Consider the following 26,085-nt stretch of genomic DNA (forward strand, 5'->3'; position numbering starts at 1 on the left):
ACTCACATACATTAAATGATATCTATATACATAGTAACAAGAAAGTCAAATCTACCTTTTATCCGATCAGTGCACAGGGAGAATATATTAAAAGTTTTAAGAATTTGGTTGAAAAAGAATTAGAAACATTACCTGCTAATATTGATTTTAAAGATAATCTCAACACCTTTGAAAGAAAAGCGTTGAATTCTTTAACTAATAATAATAATATTACTATTCGCCAAGCGGATAAAGGTGGAGGCATAGTAATTCAAGACAGAGAAGTGTATATAAATGAGGCATTGAGATTATTAAGTGATTCATCTACTTATATTAAATTAAAAGGTGATCCAACTAAGATCTTTTTACATGAGTTAAAAAATATGTTGAATGTAGGGATGGAAGAGAATATTCTAACTAAAGATGAGTATAAATTCCTATATAATGAACATCCCAAACTGGCAATCATGTATCACTTGCCAAAAATACACAAGTCGATCTCAAACCCACCAGGAAGACCCATTATTTCGGGTATCGACTCATTGACAGCAAATCTGTCGAGTTATATTGATTACTTCCTTCAACCCCTTGTTGTGAAATTAAAATCTTACTTAAAAGATGGGGTACACCTAATACATGAACTTCAAAATATCAAATGGAACAGTCAGATGAGGTTCATCACTTGTGATGTAACCTCACTGTATACAATTATCCAACATAATGTTGGAATTAAAGCTTGTTCTCATTTTTTAAAGGAAAAGGGGATGTTTCCAGACAATCAAATACGATTTTTAGAATATTGTATTAAATTTGTTTTAGAACATAATTATTTTGTTTTTGAGAAGGATTTTTTTCACCAAATATGTGGCACGGCGATGGGGACGAAATTTGCCCCATCGTATGCCAATTTATTTATGGGTCTTTTTGAAGAGAATTTTATTTGGAAAGACAGCCATTTCAAAAACAATTTAATTTTTTATAGACGTTTTATAGATGATGTTTTTATTATTTGGGAGGGCCCTGAAACTGAAGCAATCAATTTTATTGAATTTATTAACACCAATGATTTTAATGTAAAGTTTGTGGGCAATATCCAACAGCAGAAAATTGAATTTTTGGACCTATTGGTGTTTATAGAGGACAATAATATATACACCAAAAATTATAGAAAATCGGTAGACAGCAATAGTCTATTACACGCCACTAGTGGCCATTATAAAAAATGGGTTAAAAATATCCCCAAAAGTCAATTTGTTAGGATAAAAAGAAATTGTTCGAAAATAGATGACTATAATAGTGAGGCAGAAATTTTAAAAGAAAAATTGATATGCAAATCACATAATAGAGATCATTTAACACATATTATGAATGAAGTGGATCAGATAGATAGAGAATGCTTATTAAACAAACAAAAAGAAATAGCTTTAAAATCAAATACACAAACAGTTAAATTTATTACTACATATGGAGAAGGTATTATGAATGTTAAAAAAATACTTAATAAATTTTGGCCTATTCTAAAAGGGGACCCTCTGATAAAAAATGAATTAGATACAAAGCCAAATGTTGTATATAGAAAAAATACTAATTTGAAAAACATACTGGCCCCAAGTAAGTTGAAGGAACTAAAACCAGTCAAGCATAATATCAATTTTTTAAATTTAAAAGGTACCTATAGATGTCACAAAGCTAGGTGCCCCATGTGTAAATGTATTAATAAAGAAAGATCAGCTTTCAAATCAACATCAGGACAGGAATATACAGTCAAACAATTTATTACGTGTAAAACCTCTTATGTAGTATATCTTTTAGAGTGTAGCTGTGGATTGAAATATGTAGGTCGTACGAAGAGATGCCTATCCAAGAGATTTAGTGAACATATTTATAATATAAAGAAGCCTATCTTAAAACATAGTGTACCAATTCACTACTCTCAAAAACATGCTTGTGATCCGAAATGCCTTACTGTGATGGGCATAGAAATGATTAAACCAAGTTCCAGGGGTGGTGACAGACTTTTGGCCCTTAGGCGCAGAGAGACATTCTGGATATACAAATTGGGAACTCTTGCGCCTAGGGGTCTAAATGTCGACTTAGATGTGGCAGCATACATAACATAAATTGTAACATTAGTGAACAATTAATAATATTATTAATAATAATAAAGGTTTTCAAGCAATTTAATTTAATTTTTAGAATTGAAAATGGATATAAAAGAATAATTTTTTATATTAATGTATTATGTATTTATTTTTAAAAAAATGTATTTTTAAAATTTTTTTTAATTTAGTTAGTAATAAGTATAATATACTGTTTTTAGGACCCAACTAATCATGTATTTATTAATCTTGTGTATATAAGAATATATGTCTACTCATGTTAAATTATTACTTTTAAAAAATTTAGACTACTAACTGTTTTGGATATTAGAATAGGATAATATATTGAGTGGTTACAAATCTTCATCTAATATTATTCCAATATTAAGTGCAATAATTGATTCTTTAGATAGATGGTGCTGTTGCACTGGATATAAATTAAGGAAGAGACAGTCCGGTAGATCACTATTCCTCTTGAGAAAGCGCCCAGTAGGGGGCGAGAAACGCGTTGAGGCAACAAGCTCTGCAAGCTCGGCAAGCCTGTGTGTATTGGGACTAAGGGAAACATCGATCAGCTGTTTGTCGGGTGTTGACGTCACACGCCGACCGGAAAATCTGCTGCTTTTCTCCCAAGCTTCCTTTGACCACACAATCACCGGGCTATATCGCTACACAAAGATACCTTTTTGTGCATGTTTTTATCTCGCATATTGTGAGTATTCTGGCTAAAGTGTTTGTCAATAAAGTGCTGTTTTTTTACATACAATATTGCACTATTGGAGTCTATCTGTTTGCCTTCACAGATTGCGCTGTCTTTTGTGGGATTGGAGATACACACAGATATTCACATATTTACACACACATACAGACACAAGGATATATACACACAAATATACACATATAAAAATACTGACACAAACTCTCACATATACATACATGCGCACACACATGCATTCATACATAAACATTTACACACATAGGATAGTCTCATTGTTCCTTTCAGTGTGCTTTGCTGTTGCACACAAATTATTGTTTCTATTAATAGTAAAGGCATATAACTAACTGGACTGCAGCACATTTTCTGATTTATGTTTGCATATTTATTTAGGTTTTTATTAGTTTTTTTAATGGTGCACTTAACCTGCTGTCATTCTGGAGGTACACTGTGTACAGGTTTGGTAAATATGCATTCACATAAGGGGTTAACAATGATAACATTTCTTACACACACACAGATCTACACATATTTATACACACAGACAACACATACACACAAATGGGTATAGACACAACAAACATGTATACTTACACACACATATAAAAATATAAAAAATACTGACAAAGCACACTCACATACTATATGCATGCATACATACATACACTCACATATATATATATATATATATATATATATATAAAAGCAATCATTAATATTAAATATATTGATAGACTATAGGACTATGGGGTACAATTACAGAGGGTTTAGTCTTTAAAGTGATGGTAAACTCTCCCCTTTTTAAAATCAGATCTGGTATGTAAGCGCTATTTTAGATGGGGTTTTATTCATCATGTGTAATGAAGATTCTCTATAACTTAGTTATTAATATAGATATGAAATTCAAATACCCCCGTTACACCACCCACTTCAAAAGTCAATTTTCCTGTCAGCTAAATGATTGAATTACTCTCCAATCAATGCTCTAGCTACAACAAAAGTGCCAGACGGGGAGAGCGCTGATTGGACAACAATTCAATCTGTTAGCTCACAGAAATTTTTACTTTTGAAGTGGGAGGAGGAGCATGCAGTATTTGAATTTCATATCTATATTAATAACTAAGTTATAGCGCATCTTCATTACAGCTAATGAATTAAACGCCATCTAAAATAGCACTTACATTCCAGATCTGATTTTAAAAAGGGGAGAGTTTATCATCACTTTAATGTAATATCACTGAGACACTACATATGATACTGTTATTTTGTTAGTCATTCCTGAAGTTTTGTGGAATTAACGTTATGGCAGTGGAAGGGGTCAATATGTAAAAATTATTTAAATAAGAGCAGAGCTGCAGAGTTCATATGTTGGGTCAGATAACAGATGTGTTAAACGGAGGGAGAGGAGATACAAGATCGTTAATCTGTTTAACTTAAGCAAAGAAGTTTGTTTTCACTGCGGTCTTATTCAGCTGAGTTGAAGCATGTGTACATTTTCCTGGCAGACAGCTTTGTTCCTAGAAATAAATTGTAAACTAAAATGCTGCCCTACCTTGGTCCTCTACTCCTCTGCTACCATGAATGTTAGGTCTCTCTGGTTCGTGCATACTGATTGTTTCACAGGACTGCACACAGGCAGCTTAACAAACAGGAGGGCTCCAGGCAGTTTGAAAGCAGACTCCCAGCTCTGACAACTATAGCCCTCCATCCTCTACTACAGAATTATATGCACGCAGGTTTTATCCACTTCCTTTGTGCACTGTGCAGCCTTGTCCACACACTTTACTTATATCGCTGTGCCATGCCATGATGAGCCGACAGAGAGATTACACGCTCAGCCCTCCCCACCACAGAAAGTTAACAGATAAAATAAAGTTTGATAAATAAAAAAAAAAAAAGTTGTGTCAACCGGTGCGGGCCACACCCCCCTAGTGATGCCACTGCCTCCACACACACAGCTCTTAGTGTGTGAGTGTCACGTGACAGCTGGCTCTCGCACACTAAGAGCTGTGCGGTTAGGAGACCTATGGGCTGGCCTGTAGGTGGCGCTGCTGTCAATGCAGTTGTCAAAGTGGATAGTGCTTTTGCCTATACTTCTGTCTACCGCACTGCTCATCATGTGCGATAGATAGAATTATTAGGCAAATGCCCATTCCACTTTCAGCCTAAATAAGGCAATTTTAATATTTTTACTTAAAACTGCAGTGCCTGGAGTATTTTATAATTTAATCAGCAAAAAAGTCAGCAAAAAAGGTTTAAAAATGTAATTATTTTTTTTATTTCTCACTTTTTATTTATTTTTTGTTCATCAGGGGTCAGGGGGCATCAGGGGTCCAGGGGGCTCACGTGCTCAAGTGCTCCTATAGAGGATCCTCCACTGAGTCTTGACAGGAGAGGGTGTACAGCTCACTTTTTGGCAGACTCTTAATACCGGCGCTATGCAAGTCCCATTGAAAAAAGAGTATACGCAATTTACGTAAGTGGATTTGCGGTATTTCCAAGTCTGGACAAAAAAGTGAGCGGTACAACTGTACCTGCAAGACTTGTAATACCAGCGGGCATTAAAAGCAGCGTTAAGACCTCTTAACGCTGCTTTTTAAACCTAACGCACAACTCGTAATCTAGCCGATAGTTAGGGTAGGTTAATTAATTAATAGTTTAATATAGTTTAATGTAATTTTAGTATAATAATTAGGGTAGGTTTATTAATAGTTTAATATAGTTTATTTTAATTCTAAAGGTAAGTTTAAATATATTATAAGATAGGGATATGGTAATTATAATGTAAAGTTAGCGGGTTGTTAGGTTTAGGGTTTAATAGCTTAATTTAGTTTATGACGATGTGGGGGGCTGGTGGTTTAGGGGTTAATAGGTTTAGTAAGTGGTAGTTATGTGGGAGGCCAGGGGTTTAGGGGTTAATACATTTATTTAGGTTGCGGAGGGGTCCAGGAGCGGCAGGATAGGTGTTAATACTTTTATTTAGTTGCCGAAGGGTCCGGGAGCGGCAGAATAGTGGTTAATACTTTTATTTAGTTGCGGCGGGGTCAGGGAGTGGCGGGATAGGGGTTAATACATTTATTTAGTTGCGGCGGGGTCTGGGAGCAGCGGGATAGGGGTTAATAACTTTATTTAGTTGCGGAGGGGTCCGGGAGCGGCAGGATAGGGGTTAAACATTTTAGTATAGTGGCGGCGTTTAGTGATGGGGAATAAATAAAGTTGGGAAAAAGCTGAATAGCAGCGAGATCGATGACTGTTAGTTAACAACAGTCCGCTGCTCATCGCCCCGTACTTGGTGCGCAGCTTTTTGCCGGCTTTTTTTATAAATATGGAGATCGTATTCAGGTCCGCGGCCGCAATGTTAGGCGATGTAAGGCGAGCGTTTTGGTGCCGGAGAATGGAGAATGGAGGCCTCTATGACTCAACTGTCAGATGTGAAAAAAGAGTATTACATTTTTTAGTGATATCCATATCTTGAGAACTACTGAGGCTAGGAGCAAGAAATTTGGCATTTAAACACTTTATAATGAAGATTTTAAATTATCATTTTTACTTTTCATCTTTGTTTTCTGAGATATAGGTATCTGCATAAATCACCCCCTTTTTACCCCCTTAAGTGGATTTTCGGGAAATGGTAAAACACGAGTTTCTTTATTTTTAAAGGAGAATCTGAAAAGCAATTTTCATGTCTGTAAGATATTTTAGGTTTTGAGATATAGGTATACTCATAAATCCCCTCCCCTTTTCACTCCACCTTTTGTTAGTGATATCCATATCTTGAGAACTACTGACGTTAGGAGCAAGACTTACTTTTCTAACATCTTCGGTTTTTGAGATATATGTATCCTCAAAAATCCCCCCCCCCCCTTTTCACACCCTTAAGTGGATTTAGGGGAAATGGTAAAACACATGTTTCTTTATTTTTAAAGGAGAATCTAAATACCAATTTTCACGTCTGTAACATGTTTGGGTTTTTAGATATAAGTATTCTCATAAAAAAATTCACACCCCTTTTTCACCCCCTTAGGGCTGTAATTTAAAAAAAAATCCTTCCTTTGTGGGTGCCTATGTCTTAGAACAACGTACCCTCCAAATTTCACATCCCTAGGTTAAGCAGTTTGAGCTGGGCGTTGATGATTTTTATATATATATATATATATATATATATATATATATATATATATATATATATATATATATATATTATATATATATATATATATATATATATATATATATATATAAAATGATCCTCTTAATACATTTTTAACATTGTTATATATATTAAAATCTTATTAAAACAAATAACGCACCTTAATATAAATCATTTCGCTCACAAAGAACATAGGAATTTGCATGTGTACTATCCCAACAGGAGTTATATTAGGGTGCGTTATGTATTTATTTTATATAAAATATGAATAATTATTAATAACAATTACAAATTTTTAATTTTGAGGTTCTTAAAATGTATAATAAATCATTAAATGGCATGAAGCCCAAAATATTTCTTTCTCACTCCCCTCCCTACATACCCCAGGACTGATGCATTGTTATTTTGACAGTAGCAACAATCATGCAATGCACCATTATTTAACTCTGTTACAAAGGTGTTAGTGTTTTTAATTACCTGACAGCCGTGGGCTGCTGTAGCAGCTAAGAACGGCGATCGATTAAAACAAATAAAGAAGCTTTCTATATGAAGTAGCTTATACTTCATGAATGAAAGTCCCTTTATTTGTTTCAATAGTCAATTCTAGCATTTGTAAAACGCTAGGATTTACTTTCCCTTTAAGCACAACTATTTGTATTGACCTAAACACAATTTAAATCAAGGTCTACAAGTAGATATCAGCATTCCTATATATACTTTTTTCTTTTCTCAAACATTCCAATTTACTTCTGTTATCTAATTTGTTTTGTTCTCCTGATATCTTTTGTTGAAAAAGATACTTAGGTAGACTCTGGTGATTGGTGGCTGCACATTTATGCCTCATCTTATTGTCTCACCCAGTGCATTCAACTAGCTCCCAGTAGTGCATTGCTTCTTCATCAACAAAATATACCAAAAGAAGGAAGCAAATTAGATAAAAGAAGTAATTTGGAAAGTGGTTTAAAATTGTATTCTATCTCTGAATGATGAAAGATTAATCATGAAAGAAAAAGATTGGGTTTCATGTCCTCTTAAATCCTTTGTCTTTCATGTGCGCTAAGCCGACAATAGTTATATTAGGGTGTGTTAAGTATTTACTTGATATAAAATATAAAAAAAATATATATTAGTAATCAATAATATTTAATACTACTATTAAAGTGTTTCAGTGTTGATAATAATGACTTATTATTATTTATAAGAACCCCAAAATAATTATTAATATTTAATCATGTTTTAAATCAAATAAATACATAACGCACCCTAATATAATTCCTGTAGGGATATCGCAATGCAAATTCTTTTGTTCTTCTTGCGTGCTAAGCTGGCAAGAGTAAAAGATTTCTTTATGCGCGCTAAGCTGACATGAGTTATTACTGTATTGATACAATGTATATACATAGGAAAAAATGGCGGGAATATGTCGGAAGGAGTATGCTAAAAAAATTCCCTCTACAGAACTAACCCTAACATTAAAGGGATACAAATTGGAAATGAGGAGCACAAGCAGGCTCTATACGCTGACGATGTCCTCTATACCCTTACGAATATCGATACTTCGGTCCCTGAGCTCCTGAAAGAGATTAAAGAGTATGGTGAACTGTCTAATTTCCACTTAAATATAACTAAGTCAGAGCTTCTTAATATAAATTCCCCCATAGAACATATCCAACTCTTGGCAGAGGAGTATAAGATGACTATAGCCGCTAATAAACTGAAATACCTAGGTATATATCTATCTGCTAGCCCCTCAGACATTTTTAAAAATAATTATTTGACCTTACGTAAGGAAATTATCAACGATTTGTCCTCTTGGAGTAATAAGTCGCTCTCATGGTTAGGGAAGATAGGCCTTATTAAAATGAATATTTTACCACAAATTTTATACGTAATGCAAACAGTCCCTTTCCACTTACCTAATGACTTCCTTCCCCATCTACAGAACACCATAGAACAATTTATTTGGAAAGGCACATGACCAAGAATACCTAGAAAGACGTTATATCTCCCCAGAGACAGGGGAGGACTGGGTTTTCCAGACCTAGCTTTGTATAGAAGGGCTGTTTTCCTACAGAGGCTGATTGAGTGGTCACACAACACCACACAAAAAAAATGGGTCAGAATAGACGGGCAGATTCTTCAGCTAAACAATGTTGGATCCCTGGCTTGGATCCCTACAAACAAACGTCCCAAGTTGATCCAAAATTATCACATAACACATGAGACACTGACGGTATGGGACAGACTGATAGCTACGAGTACACACATATCAACTCCTTTTTCTCCAATGCTCCCTATAATAGAAAACCCTGAGATACCTTACTACGAATTTAGCAGACGCACGCACTCTCCTTACAGTCTAAGAGCAGGTACTTTACATTTTGCACAAGAAGGGGGCAGGCTACACTCACAGCAAAAATTACAGGAACAATGTGGGCCGGTCTTTTCCTCATGGTTAAGATACTTTCAGCTCTCGCACTTCTTGCTGTCCCACAAACAAAGACACAAATTTCTTAGAAGCTTAACGCCCTTTGAATCTTTATGTACCGTAAACGCACCTCCAAAAAGACTGATTTCCAAGGTATACAAACTCCTACTCCTACCACCAGACATACAGTTACCATCATACACTAGAGCATGGAATAGAGACCTTGGTAATACAATAGAGGAGGACGAATGGCTCAAGTCCTTTGGACTGATTAAACGTTCATCTGTATCGGCTAGGGTGCAGGAGATACATCTCAAGCTCATGACCAGGTGGTACTACACTCCTGTTAGGCTTCATCAGTTTTACCCTGCAGCTAGCGCTATGTGCTGGAGGGGATGTGGGGACCTGGGTTCATTGGAACACATAGGGTGGTCTTGCCCCAAATTGACTAATTTCAGGACGGCAGTTATGGGGGAAATATCAGACAAATTGAACATAACTATACCCTACACCCCCGAAACCTTGCTATTCCTACATCTTCCCAGCATCAAATCCACACACAATCGTGCCCTCCTCCTTCTAATGCTCACAGGAGCGAAGAAACTTATCCCTGGGTTGTGGAAATCTAGGGAGGTACCCACGCTGACAGACTGGCGCTCTTCCGTTGAAGAGCTATTAACTATGGAAAAATTGCATTGCTATAAGTGTAACCAAATGGACGCATACGAATTAATCTTGGCCGTCTGGTCCCCTGCCCCTGTGTGAGGTCCACGGGCATCAACAATTACTTCTGAAAATTTTACAAATGCCCGACGGCCTTCATCGTCATTACCCCACTCCACCCCACCCCCCCCTTTTTTTTTTTTTTTCCCCCTTCTTGTATCTGAATCCTCATTTTCCTCCCGTCTCTTTAGGTGTCCTTGAAGACTTTAAGCACAAAATAAGTATTTTCATCTGACCATAATGATTTGAACAATTATTGTTAAAATTTGTTAAAATATCAAGCTCCACTTCACTGTGACAAATTACGGTAATGGGGTTTTGCGCTGCGCGCACCCATACTTGTTGTTATTGTAATCCTTTATGAAATACAGTGACTCTGTTTATGTTTGTTTTAAAACTCTTATAAAGCTTGTTGAAAAAAAAAAAAAAATTTCCTCTACAGTACATGAAGAAGGTATTTCTGGGTGCGCTAACTGCCTACCCCCTGCCTCCTTGATTGCGATATAAGCTTTGGAACTGTGCAATCTTTTCACCTGTGATTGGCTAAGCGGGCTGGGCACAGGTGTATTGGAGGTGGGGTGAGAGATAGAGATTTTGTTATTAGTGTTTTTTTAATTAATAACATATTCATAATTTGTAATTAGTTATATTATACACTTTTATTTGTTTAGGTACACACTTAAACATACATACATACATAGTTGAATTAAATATACACTTAGGCCTATACTAAAAACATCTGCACACACACATACTGGGTAGAGGGGGGCAAGACAGCGATAGGGCAGCTTTAGTTGCTAGCGGGGATATTAGTCAGGTAGGGTTAGGTGGTGAGGTAGATAGGGGAATAGGAAGAGGGAGGGATAGTTTAAGGTCTGAGGGTGGCTTCATTCTGCCTAGTGGGTTAAGACCAGAGCGGAGGGAGGAGAGAGGTAGAGTGTCCCTGAAGAGTATTTTTCCACCCATGGAGGGTCCTTCTCTTGGCTCCTGAAGAAAGATGGGGGTTAGGGAAAAGATGAAGAAGGAGGAAGAGTAGATAAGAAATGGAGGCCCACACATCATATATAGTGGATGGGAGGGGCTGCTGAGATGGAAGAGGCCGGGTCCAGTGTCCCAGGGGGAGAAGAGACGACTGGGACAAGTTTTGAAGGGCATTTGTTTAAATATAAACAGTCTTTAGTATTTGCAATGTTTTTATTTTTATTTTATTAAAAAGAAGAAACATGCTTGATGTATTTCTGGCAATACATAATTGCAAATACTACAGGTCCCTTGCTGATTATCCAATCAGAAGCGCTAGTCACACAATGCAGCTTTATAACTAGTGCTGCTGATTTATTCTGCAGCAGATTTCACTTAGAGAAGCATTTTAATGTGGGTACCAAGGGGTTCTTCTACTAAGGGCTTACAGCATATTAGCATAAGGATTCAAAGGGAACAAACTTTTCATTAACATGCTAAATCATGTTTTCTTTAACATAAAACCCCAAATTTTTCTTACATACTCAAATAGAACATACAATTTTAAAAAACTTTCCAATTTACTTCAAATAACAAATGTGCTTTGCTTTCTTGTTATCCTTTATTGAAAAGCAGGAAAGTAAGTTCAAAAGTGTGCACATGTCTGCAGTACTATATGGCAGCTGTTTTGCAACAATGTTATACATTAGCAAGAGCACTAGATGGCAGCACTGTTTCCTCTCTGCAGTGCTCAAGACATTGCATGCTACCTATCTTGACATCTCTTCAACAAAGAATAACAAATGAACAAAACAAATTTGATAATATAAGTAAATTGGAAACTTTTTTTAAATTGTATTCTCTATCTGAATCATGAAAGAAACATTTTAAATTTAAATGATAATGACATTTGAGTTTCAATGATCATATATAAATAGACATTGGGCAGTGCCGTCTAGATTTTTTTTTGGTATTGGAAACATGTTTCTGATTTTAATAAGTGCATTTATTATGTGTTCATTTTCTTAAAAGTGAACTATTATGTATTATCTGAACTACAATTTAAATTGTACTTCTCTATTTCATGCAGCATCACCAGAGCTGGGTTAAGAGGCTCTTCATGAACCTCGGCTGAAGAGGATTTTTCCAACCATGGAGGGTCCTTCTTGCGGATCCTGATGGAAGATGGGGGTCCGGTTTATGGAATGCAGGATCAGCCACTGTCCCCCAGCCTGTACGTAGTGTGTCCCCTCTGACTCCGGGAGAGAACTATACCCTGCTCAAACTGGGAGAAGTTTGCCCTCAGCCCCTCTCTCCCAACCCATGAGGTCTCCCCAGGATTTCCCACCACCTTTACCACTTCCCGCATCATTGATGCTTTATGCCCCACCTGTGCTCTACCCCGCACCACCTCAACAGGCCACACCACCTCCACAGGTAGCACCACAAGGGGAAGGAGCAGATGGAGACAGGATGAGGGCATTTATGTCTGTGATTGAGATGCAAGGACTGCTCCAAAAAGTAAGCAGACACTACAGCTTGATGCGGCAACTGGTGGTGTGCCTGCAACAACAGAGAGGCTCCAGCACCACATTGCACACAGGTGGCACCCCCTGATGCTTCCCGCTTCTAAGCCGGTTGCTGTGGCCTTGCCCACCTGCGCCTCCTGCCATTCTAATGTAAGTGTGTAGTATGGTAACTTCATTCAATGTATAACAGATATGGCATATATTGCATCTCTCTCACATCTGACTCGGCACCTAGAGACTTTCTTGAGACTTTCTTGAGTGTACTATGTAAAAATATACATAAAGGCCCTCATCTGTTCTCTGTGTACTCCTTTCTCTTGTGTTGCAGACCTTTATAAGTCATGATATCTATGAAAGTCTTAGATATTGCTTAACTATTCCATCATATAAATTATTTTCTATATGTAATGGCGCATGAAAATGTAGTGTTGTTGTACTCTCAGATTTTTTAATAAAGTGTAAACTGTAAAAGCATGCAAATAACCATCATGGACTGTGTCTTTACATGTCCCAAAGATGAACATCCTTGTATGTCTTATGGACTGTGATATGCCATACTTGGGATTCAATAATGGACTGTGTTATTTTTGTTAAAAAAACTACCTCCTTGTATGGAGCAAGGACTGTTTAATGGCATATGTATGCTACAATCATGGACTGCGATACTAATTGCTCAAAAAACTACCTCAATGTATGGCTTATGGACTGTGTTATGTCATACTCTACCACAAGCATTTGCTCTCATGGAGTGTTTTTTTTCTTCTGTTAAGTGTGATCAGTCCACGGGTCATCATTACTTCTGGGATATTACTCCTCCCCAACAGGAAGTGCAAGAGGATTCACCCAGCAGAGCTGCATATAGCTCCTCCCCTCTACGTCACTCCCAGTCATTCTCTTGCACCCAACGACTAGATAGGATGTGTGAGAGGACTATGGTGATTATACTTAGAAAAGGGTTTATCTGCTAGTTCATTAAAGGGACAGATCTCAGCTCTGTCCATTCTGTTACACAAACGTCTGTCAGAAGTTCCTGACGTCCAGGCTTTTTGTCAGGCTTTGGCCAGAATTAAGCCTGTGTTTAAAACTGTTGCTCCACCATGGAGTTTAAACCTTGTTCTTAATGTTTTACAGGGCGTTCCGTTTGAACCCCTTCATTCCATTGATATAAAGTTGTTATCTTGGAAAGTTCTATTTTTAATGGCTATTTCCTCGGCTCGAAGAGTCTCTGAATTATCAGCCTTACATTGTGATTCTCCTTATTTGATTTTTCATTCGGATAAGGTAGTCCTGCGTACTAAACCTGGGTTCTTACCTAAGGTAGTTACTAACAGGAATATCAATCAAGAGATTGTTGTTCCTTCTTTATGCCCAAATCCTTCTTCAAAGAAGGAACGTCTACTGCACAACCTGGATGTAGTCCGTGCTCTAAAATTTTACTTACAGGCAACTAAGGAATTTCGACAAACGTCTTCTCTGTTTGTCATTTACTCTGGGCAGAGGAGAGGTCAAAAAGCTTCCGCTACCTCTCTTTCTTTTTGGCTTCGTAGCATAATTTGTTTAGCTTATGAGACTGCTGGACAGCAGCCTCCTGAAAGAATTACAGCTCATTCTACTAGAGCTGTGGCTTCCACTTGGGCCTTCAAGAATGAGGCCTCTGTTGAACAGATTTGCAAGGCTGCAACTTGGTCTTCGCTTCATACTTTTTCCAAATTTTACAAATTTGACACTTTTGCTTCATCGGAGGCTATTTTTGGGAGAAAGGTTCTTCAGGCAGTGGTTCCTTCTGTATAAAGAGCCTGCCTATCCCTCCCGTCATCCGTGTACTTTTGCTTTGGTATTGGTATCCCAGAAGTAATGATGACCCGTGGACTGATCACACTTAACAGAAGAAAACATAATTTATGCTTACCTGATAAATTCCTTTCTTCTGTAGTGTGATCAGTCCACGGCCCGCCCTGTTTTTAAGGCAGGTAAATATTTTTTAATTTATACTCCAGTCACCACTTCACCCTTGGCTTTTCCTTTCTCGTTGGTCCTTGGTCGAATGACTGGGAGTGACGTAGAGGGGAGGAGCTATATGCAGCTCTGCTGGGTGAATCCTCTTGCACTTCCTGTTGGGGAGGAGTAATATCCCAGAAGTAATGATGACCCGTGGACTGATCACACTACAGAAGAAAGGAATTTATCAGGTAAGCATAAATTATGTTTTTTAAACATGGGGGACAGGTGGCTGATCCTGAGAGGAAAATTGACATATGTTATGTCAATTTAATGGTTCCTTGAAAATTAAGCCTGATGTTTATTAAATATTTATCCTTTGTACAATTTGATATAAAGTGGTGCTGGTAACATGTTTATGAACTGTGGTGATTTTACAAAATTAATCTATGGTCAAATGAAAGGTATTATTTAATGGTGGTGGTCACATTTGCTCACTAGTGGTACTGGAGCCCCTCCGAGTCTTGCCTAAATTCACTAAGTATTATATGTACTACTATACTAGCAACACATGCCTAGAGTGGGATGAAAAAAAGAATTATGCCTCTGAACACAAAAAGTGAATGAAATTAAATAATGAATTGTAATAAAATATAACTTTTAATATAAGTAAATGTCATACAATAGAAAGACAGCTTTACACAGGTATGTATCCTGTCAGCTGCCCACACACATGAACATTAAAAACACTAGATTTTGGTCAGATTTATTTGGAGCTAAAATCTGTGATATTATGCAATCTTAGGAGTAAATACATAAGTGCTTGGTGTATACTTTTGTTGAGTAACTTGAAAACCCCTTGTGAGATATCTTATGGTATTGTTAACGATTTAGTCGATATTTGCTGCTTGTAATCTTGAAAAAAAGGGGGGACAAGGACTCAACAGTTCACTGATTGTCTTGCAATGTGTGGATTACTAAAGATTGCTAATTTCAACAGAACTCTCGTTAGAGTAAGATATATAGCCAAGTATCAAATGTTGCTTAAAACTTATTTTAATGAGTATAATGTGTACTTATTAAAATATAAGCCAAAGATGTTATGTATTTCCTGCTTATTATGGATACTTATCTCATTGTTATATTATTTACATTAGATAACTGCGAATAGTATGTTAGACACATTTAATATAGGTATACACTGCAATAAAGGTGCACTGATATTTGGAAAATAATAATACACATGTATCAAAACACCAACAATAAATTGACCTCTCAGGTTCAATTGTATCATAATACAGGGAATAGTTTTCTAATTTTGTTCTTTCAGTGTATTAGGATTTTTAGGGGTATAATGGTATATGTCCCCTATATAATTTGACATAAAGTAATCTCAGTATTTAAAATGCAATGTTATAATTGCCCCTTCTTACTATTGGTAGCAACACTGGTCACTTTTCCTAAATGCTCTTCATAGCGAATAAACTTATTGTTATGTTGAGAATGCTAGATGTTAACTTTCAAAAAATTTAATTTGGCAGTTCATAAGTTGTAAGCGTGTAAGTTATGTGACAAGATCAAATTGCCTATAAGTAAGTAAACCAATATCCGCTATATAAACACAGGTTTAAGCAACATGTATATTCTATTTTTAGCACAAGTTGCATATCGACAACAGTTAGAGGACGCCTAGGCTTACTGCTACCTAACTATAGAGTCTGTACTTGTATTTTTGTAATTTTTAAAGATTAAAGCTATTATTTTTGACCAAAAAACAGCAAGTTAAAAAATAGAGAACAATGCCCCCATAGTGTGTATGTACTACTATATTTATATATGTGGTGGTGGTGTGCACATATTTTTTTTTTCATGAGCAACAGCTTTATTTATTTTAATTTTTTTAAAGCAGACTTTTGCCTTCTTGTATCAAGTGCAATTGACTTGCCCTTATTATTATTAAAGAGACATTTTACTTTAGATTTCCATGTGCTCCATGCATTATGGATTTGTAATAAATTTACGTTAATGTCATGGAAGAATAGTATGCCATTAAACTAAGTTAAACTTAGTTCTTATTTGATTACGTTTCTCATAAGAGGAAAATAAAACTTGTGTACAAAGATATATTTTCTCAGGAATTCTTAAAAAACAAATGATCTGAATAAACACATTGGACATGAATCTGGTGTTGTCATCTTCCTTATTTAAATGTGTTCTAAACAATTATTTGACATTAAACTTATGTTGTCATCTTATTTAAATATTATAATTAAACAAGTTGACAGTATTTTGGTGTTGTGATATTCTTCATCTATATGTCTTAATAAAAATATTTGCAAAGAAGGTAGTTCAGCACCAGTGTCTCCTGTGCTAGCTGCTAGGCTTCACACCAAAGCCCCACACATCATATCATAACAAAAAGTTGCAGCAGCACCATAAATCAGTTCAGTATTTATTCAAGTGCAACAAAAATAAGAGCAATGTTCCGGACAGTGTTGTCCTTAATCATGCATGATTAAGAACAACACTGTCCGAAACGTTGCTCTTATTTTTGTTGCACTGGAATAAATACTGAACTGATTTCTTTTAATAAAAATATTTGACATGACTATTGTGTTTTACTTTTACATGTTTTATTTAATTCTCTTTACATATGTTATACGTACATTTCAAGCAATTATAGACCTAACACTTTTCCTCCTTTGATTAAAATCCTTCTTTCTTTAACTACTGTTTCAAATATGTGATTGTCTGGTAAGTTATGAGTTAAAAATGTATACAATAAATGATACTTATTTGCTCTTAATGAGTGTTGAATTAAATAGATTGTTTAAAAAAACCTAAACACCCATATTTTAACAATTGTTTAATAAGGTATCTGTTGAAGAATCTGTTAATTACCATATATGGTTTTAATTATTTAACACAATAACTGAGTCATTAAATCTTAAAGGGACACTGTAATTCAGATAGAGCATGCAATATTTTTTTTTAAAGTCTTTATTTACAACCAGCAATATATACAGTTCAATATAAGAAAAGAAAACAAGAACATTTCTTATGCCACGCAGGGCAGGTTATTTTACAAAACAAATATAAGCCAAGAAGGCAGTTATTGTAAATGCTCTTGATATTCTGCAGAGTTTGTAGCAATGTACGTTATCAGTAAAACATAACGAAGAGATACAAAAAAACAAAGTTTAATTATATTCTCTGCTGGGTTTTTTCCTTTAATTTTCTCAGCCACCATGAAAACCAATCGTTCTAGTATAAGATCAACTTAAACAAAAAAATAACCGGCAATCCAACCAAACAAAACAAAACAGAACAAAACAAAACAAAACCAGGCAAAAAAAAAAACCAAAAAAAAAAAACCCTAACATATCTCTCTCCCCTCTCCCCATCTACCATATACCAAGAAGAAGTATCTGTGAATTTTTGAATGGGAAGATCAAATAATCAATTTCACTTTCATGAAATGTTTTTATAAAAGCTGCCCATTTGTTGAAGAAATTCCTTATATCTGGTTCTTTATTGATGTTTGTGTCCTTCTGTTCTAGTACACATTGCTTTTTTAAATAGTTCTTAACTTCAGGGATTGTAGGAAGGGCTCTCAACTTCCATTTCTTACAAATCAGGTATCTGGTAGCTAATATAGAAAGAGTTACTAATTTATCATTATCCTGATAGCTACCTTCCGGCTTCAGGCACATTATGATTTGATATAATGACAAAGAAAGTGACTTAATTTTTATTGTAGTTTTGAGCCAGAACTCTAGTCTATTCCAGAGATTTCTTATTTTTGGGCAAGACCAGAACATATGAATCAAATCGGCCGCTGGGTAAGAACATTTGGGGCATTTATTAAATTGCTGATTATGAATTCTATGTCCTTTCTCGGGGGTGAAGTATGTCCTGTGAAGGAGCCTAAAGTGGGACTCTCGCCATGTGGCCGATAATGTAGAAGATGCAACTTTATTAATTGATAATTGTAAATTTTTCGGTTCAATATTGCTCTGAGGTATCAGTGAGCTCCATATTAAGGCCAAATGATCTAATAATAAAACTCCTTTCTCATTAATAAGTGTTTGATAGCATGGGGAGACATAAGACCAATTTTTGCTAAGGCGAGCCAACTTTCCAGCTTACCTAGTGTCCAGCCGTAGCCTTGTTCTCTAATTATTTCGATAGCTAGGTGCCTTGTTTGCAGATATGCGAAGAAGTCTTTATTAGTTAGATTAAATTCAGTTTTTAATTCCTCAAAAGTTTTGATACAATTCCTATCTTTGTCTATTATATAAATTAGTTTATCCAGGCCATTATTATGCCATCTATCAAAAACTTTAAACCTGCTTGGAATCGTGGGTTCCCTCTCAAGGGAAGATGTCTTGAGGCACTGCTGGACACTGAGAGAGATCCGGCTAACTTCCACCATGCCTTAATGGGGTTAGATATAGTTTTGAGTCTCTTGATATTTGCTGGCAGTTCCTTTGGTAAAGAGTGGATCAAAGCCACAGGGAGATATGGCGCACAGACGTTTATTTCTAATTCATTATTTAAAATGTAATTTTTAGTATGAATCCAATCGGCAACTATGCGTGCTAAGAAGCTAAGGTTATATGCTCTAATATTTGGCAGTGCCAAGCCTCCATATTCCCTTGACACAGTAAGTTTAGTGAGAGATATCTTGGACCTTTTCCCTTGCCATAAGAATTGTCTGATTGCGGAGTTAAAGAAGCGAACATCTTTTTCCAATAAGATTAGAGGTAAGTTCTGGAGAATATACAGAAGGTTGGGAAGGAGAACCATTTTGAATAGTTCTGAACGACCAGAAACTGATAAAGGCAGATTCTGCCAAGTTTTAAGTTTCTCCCTGATAGTAGAAAGAATAGGGGATATGTTAAATTTGTATAAATCTTTTACACTAATTGGTATGTGAATCCCTAAATACTTAAAAGAGCCTGTAACCACTTTAAATGGAGTAACTAAGATAGAGCTACTATTTCTTCTAAGCCAGAGTATTTCGGATTTTGATTTATTCACCTTATATCCCGAAAATGAACAAAAATGATCAGTTATTTGAAGGAGTTTTGGTATATTTAATTTTGAGTTGGACAGATAGATTAATAAATCAGCGGCATATAAACCTATTTTTATCTCATAGTTTTGTATCTTTATACCTTCTAAAGGTTTTCTTATCATAATTGCTAGGGGTTTGATAGCGATATCGAAGAGGAGAGGGGAGAGAGGGCATCCCTGACGCGTACCCCTATCCATTGTGATTGGAGATGAGACAATATCATTTATTATTAATCTCGTTTGAGAATGATTATGTAGATTTTCCACAAATTTAGGGAAGTTGCCCAGGATCCCAAATTTTGTTAGAGAGGTTATTAAATGGTTGAAAATTACAGAGTCAAATGCTTTTCTGCGTCAATTGACAGAATGGCTAGGTCAGGGAGGCCCCCCCCCCCCCTCAGGGAGAAGGTTCTGAAAATAGTCCATTACAATGAGGAGCTCTCTGATTTTTGCTGCAGAGTTACGCTTATTCAAGAAACCGGCTTGATCCGTATGAATTATTTTTGCTAAGATGGGCTGAAGTCTAGATGCAATAATAGAAGACATAATTTTGAAATCAGAGTTAAGCAGAGCAATTGGTCTGTATGATTCTTTTTGCATAGGATCTTTCCCTCCCTTTAGGATCAAAGTTGTAAATGAGGAGGAGAAGGAGGGTGAAACTGATTTACCATTAACGTAGATCTCATTATAGAGATTGCCTAAAAAAGGCCCTACTTCATCTGATAAAATTTTATAAAATTAATTTGGTAGCCAATCTGGGCCTGGGGCTTTATTTGAGGAAAGCTTAGAAATTGTTTTCTCTATCTCTTCCTTTGTGATAGGAGAGTTAAGACTAATATTGTCTTCTTCTGAGATTGTTGGATGAGTAATTTTATTCCAAAACTCAGCAGCCCTCGAGACATCGTATCCCCTGCAGGTATATAAATCCTGGAAATATTCTGAAAATAAGTCAGAGATTTCCTCAGGCTTTGATATTTGCTTCCCGTTATTGTGAAGTTTTTCAATAGTTTGTTTCTTTCCTTCGGTTTTAACTAGTTTAGCTAACATTTTTCCAGACTTATTGCCAAATCTGTATAATTTAGCTTGAAATCTAAGTTCCCTGTGTGTTTCCTGGGTCATTATGAAAGTGTCTCTGGCACTTTTAGCCCGAATATATTTTGCCCAATTTAAGGGATTTTTCTCAAGTAGGAAATGGTTGTATGAATTAATTAAATGACTATTAATCTCTTTTTCCCTTGATTTCAACTTTTTAGTTAAAATGGCAACATAGGCTATGATTTCCCCTCTTAACACTGCTTTAGCAGTCTCCCAGAAAATATCTGGACGCCCAATATAGTTACTATTAAGGTTGACATAATCATTGAACTTACTTCTAATCCATTCTTTAAATTTTAAGTCTGTTGTTAGATGATAAGGGAAAAAAAAACGTGATATTTTGGGTTTTGAGTGACCAAGATATAAATCTAAAAAGATAGGCCCGTGGTCAGAAAGAAGAACCGGCATTATTCCTGCTTTTATTTTTGTAATGGGTAAGCGCTCATCTGTAAGAAATAAGTCGATCCTAGAAAGTGTTTTGTGGGCTTTGGAGAGACAAGTAAAATCCTGAGTGTCGGGATTCTGGATTCTCCAAATGTCACGAAGTGCCAAATTTTGCTTGATTTTATTAAAAATCTTAGTGTCTATACTATCCTTTTTCTGTTTCAATTGCATGGAGTCCCTTCTAAACCTGTCTAGGGGAGATTGAGGTGCCATATTAAAATCTCCCCCTAGAATCAGATGTCCTTCAGACAGTAATAGAAGCTTAGATTGAATATGGTCCCAAAACCCTGGGTCAGATACATTTGGTCCATATATATATTACATAGTGTGTAGATCTTCTGGGCAGCTCTAAGTTTCACTAGGACATACCTCCCCTCCAAGTCAACCTCAGATTGTAATATTTCTACTTGAGACTTTTTCCCTATTAATATAGCTACACCTCTTTTTTTCCTGATACTTGGTGCTACAAAGACCTCTCTAACCCATTGAGTTTTTAATTTAAGAGATTCCTCAAGATTCAAATGGGTTTCTTGTATGAACCCGATATCTGCATGGGCTTTACCTAGATGGGTGAGTATTGCCTTCCGTTTAATAGGAGATGAAATGCCCCCTACATTCCAAGATATTATTTTTAATTTATTTACTTTTGAGGCCATTTACTTAGGGGGGAGGGGGGAGGGGGGAGGGAGCGAGAGGGAGAGGAAGAGAAAAAAAAAAAACCATAACAATAAAATAAACTGGCCATTCCCTATCCTGAGGGAATTCCCTAGTCATAGATCCTAACCTCTTTTTATAACAAAAGATCATCTCTTAGCTAAACCTGTGACTTTAGTGTCTTGAAGAAATCCTCAGCTAATTGGACATCATCAAATAAGTGTGTGGTGTCATCCACTTCAACTCTAAGTTTAGAGGGATATATTATGGTAGCATGATGTCCATTCTGTATGAACTTAGTGCAAGTTGGTGCCATCTCTCTTCTCTTAGATGCTGTGTGAGCAGAAAAGTCTTGGAAAATCAAAATCCTGGTATTATCAATTAGAAGTGGTTGGTTTTTACGATAAAGTTGTAGCAACATAATTTTATCCTGGAAATTAAGCAATTTTGCAATCACAGGTCTCGGTCGATTCTTATCTTTGTTATCTAGACGAAGAGGGCCTATTCTATGCGCCCTTTCTACTAGGATCGGATGGTAGGTTGGAGGGACATTAAGAGCTTTAACAAGCACATTTGATATAAAATTACACAAATTGTCATATTGCTTATCTTCTGGAAGGCCTATTATCCGAATGTTGTTCCTTCTGGAACGATTTTCAAGATCCTCCAACCTATCATTGATCTTGTGAATATTAGCATTTGAAGTCTCAATTTTAGAATTATGTGCTGTTGTTAAGTCTTCTAGGTCTGACACTCGCTGTTCTATTTCCTGCAATCTGTTGGAAAATTGTCTGATCTCTTGAGTTAATAAGGAGATATCTTGCTTGATTTCTGTCCTTAATGTGTCAAATTTAGGTGTTAGAGCCTCAGAGATATTGGTAACTAGGCTCTGTATGTTAGTTACCTCAGGTAATGTTATCATGTGTGCATTTGTTGTTTCTGTAAGAGAATCTTGTGTATTCTTGGATTTCCTCTCTCTATTTCTCGCTGCCATGCCTGGTGAGGGTGTTTTAGGAGAGATAGAGAGAAATGTGTCCATGTGCTATGTGTCTCTTTTTTCCTCTCCCTTTTCTCCTTCTCTTCCCTCCCCCCCTGTTTGGTGGGTAAAGGGAGTTGTTGAGTGAGCCACTTGTCAGTGGGGTGCAGGAAAAAAGAAAAGTGTGACTAAGATAGGGTAATTATCAAGTGAATTGTGATAATGTGAGGTAGTGAGGGGAAGGGGGAGTGGTATAAGTGAGGAGAGGGGAGAAGAAAGAAAAAAAAAAAGGTGTTTTAAGTGATAAAAATTGGGTGGGGTCTGTATTTATCTTTGTTTAAGATACTCTATTAGTAATTATTGTGCTATAATGTGAAATGTGAGTTTCTCTTTCTTCTCTTCTTTTCTTTTCCCTATTTCAATTTTTGGTGTTCAGGTTCCCCCTTTCTTTTCTCCTCTTAATTTTAAAGTTAGTAAGGGAGGAAGGAAAGATAGCAAAATTTATATATTTGTGATTCTACTAGAGATTTAAATATATAAAATAAGCAGCAATTTGAACACTATAGGAATTATTCAGTTCAATAGGCCTTCTACAGGTTTATTGGTAACGATATTAACAGATTGGTTAGTCTGACACTTTACCTGTGACAAAATTCATGCAGGTTCTCTTTTTATAGAAAAATAGATTAAATCTGACTATCTAGCAACTTATTCCTTATTTAACTCCAATGAGTATATGAGTATAATCTCTGAAGCTGTGTTTTCAAATGCAAGACTCTGCATAGCGAGTATAGACAATATAAGAGCAAGCAGAGAGAAATGACACTTTGTTACTTTTTCAGATCAAGTTATTTATAAATTTCTAACTATGGCCTTGAGGTTGTAACAATATATTCCTTTTACTTTTCCCTTCCCTCTCCCCCTTCCCCTTCCTTCAGTGTAATCTGTCTAATACATCTCAAGAAGGAGCGAAACAAGGGAAACAGGGAAGAAGGGAAGAGAAAGAAGAGCCAATTAAGCTTCCTACAAGTTTAGTGCTAATAACACAAACAGGATTAGCCATACAGTGCTTGCTCTCAATTACAGTTCAGATAAAAGGATGGGGAACAAAAGAGAGGAGAATTAATTATCCTATCTCCTGTTCTCTACCAGCTTGTTTCCCAGTTAACTCCAGGAGGTGTGTGAGTTTTTTAATGAGGCAAATAGCCCTCTAAAAATATGCTTTAAATTGCATCCATATTTAAAACAGGTATAAACGAGGAAAAAAGAGAAAAAAAATAAAAAAAAATAAAAAAAAACAAGCAAGCAGAGAGAGACAACACTTTGTTACTTTTTCAAATCAAATCGTTTGCCATATTCTATCTATAGCCTCTAAGTTGTAACAATATATTACCCTTTTTCTTTCCTCCTCTCTTTCAGTGTGGTCTGACTAATACAGCTCATGAAAAAGAAAGGAAGAGAAAAAAAAAAAAAAAAAAAGGGAGCGATTAAGCTTCCTGCAAGTTTAGTACTGATAACAAGGACAGGTTTAGCTATGCAATGCTTGCTTTAAATTACAGTACAGATAGAAGAAAACAAGGAACAAAGAGAAAAGAGTTAATTCTCATATTTCTTATTTTCTAGCAGCTTATTTCTTAGTTAGCTCCTGGGGATATTTGAATTTCTAATGAGGCACAGAACCCTCTGGGAGTATGCTTTTAAGTGCAGATATATCTATAACAAGTGTATACAGAAAAAAAAAAAAAAAAGCAAACCTAGAATGACATTCTGTTATATATTCAACTCAGGTCTGTTATAAAGGTAGGCATATGCAAATGACGCTGTTAATTTTCAGCGTTTTCTTAGTTTAAGCAAAATAAGTTTTGATTTTTTAAGATAGTTATAGCCTAATATGTCTGTGTTAAAGTCCAGATTAGTACTTGATTCTATGTCCTTTCCCTTAAACCCTTCTTTTCACACCTTAGCGTTTTCTTGAAAAGTTGTATACTATGCTTATAGGGGGAGAGGAGGGTAGGGTGTGAAGTGAGTACCCCTGTGATATTTGTAACATTACCCTGTGATGTCCTGGATCACCTCTGCGAGATAAGATGAATGTTTCTTCACTGCCGCCCCTCTCTCGCAGCACCGGTGGGAGAGGGGACCCGCGATGCAGACAGCCAAAGATATAGAAGGCCTGCGATGGCCTGGATCACCTCTGTGAGATAAGCTGAGTGTTTCCTCAGTGCAGCCCCTCTCACGGAGCACCGGTGGGAGAGGGGGCCCGCGATGCAATCAGCCAGAGATGTAGAAGGATACCTTACCACCAAGGGTCAGGCCGGTATAGAGAGTGGTGGCTCAGCAGAGATGGTTGTGTTCCGTAACCAGAGGGATATCTTTAGATGCCGATGTCGGTCCGCGCCCCTCACGCAGCACCGGTGGGAGGGGCCTAGGCGACCGGAAAAGAAACAGAGTGTTCCCGGCTCCTTCACCTCTCTCTCTCCCCCGCAGCAGAGAAACCACTCCAACCAGGTGGGACTAAGCAACTCCGATCAAGCGATGGGGGCTCAGGGCTGCATCTGGAGACCGGGTAAGTGCAGGAAACCAAAAATGGGGCAACAAACAAACAAACAAAAAAAAATAGTTCCCTTTTCCTCTATCGCACTCTGAGGTGGATATAAATATGGACTGGTCACTCAGCTCTCATGTCTTCCCGAACATTTCGGGGCTAAGTGTATAAGAGACACCAATGTAATTTGCCTGCCAAATCCCGTCAGGTGTTGCTGAAAGTCTAGTTCAATACAAAAAAAAAAAAAAAAAAAGTTTTGCTTCCAGAGAGTATTTTTTAAAGTTCTGAGGTAGGATCTTCTAACTGCTGCAGTTTACAGTTTTGCAGCCTAGTGCATTGGTGTGGCACTGTGTGGGTTCTGGAGGCGGTGGTCTAGCCAGACAAGCCGCCCTGGGTCTAAGGGTTTTAGGCGCGAGAACTCCGCCAAGGGCTTGTGTTGAGGAATTGTTGCACAGGTGTTCCACACTCCCATACAACTGAGCTCCTCCTCTTCCTCTAGAGCATGCAATTTTAAGCAACTTTCTAATTTGCTCCTATTATCAATTTTTCTCTCTTCTCTTGCTATCTTTATTTGAAAAAGAAGGTATCTAAGCTAAGGAGCCAGATCATTTTTGGTTCAGTACACTGGACAGCACTTGTTTATTGGTGGGTGAATGTATCCACCAATCAGCAAGAACAACCCAGGTTGTTTACCAAAAATGGGCCGGCATCTAAACTTACATTCTTGCCTTTCAAATAAAGATACCAAGAGAATGACAAAAATTTGATAAT

Source organism: Bombina bombina, chromosome 2 (assembly GCF_027579735.1).
Source record: "Bombina bombina isolate aBomBom1 chromosome 2, aBomBom1.pri, whole genome shotgun sequence".
NCBI lineage: Eukaryota > Metazoa > Chordata > Amphibia > Anura > Bombinatoridae > Bombina > Bombina bombina.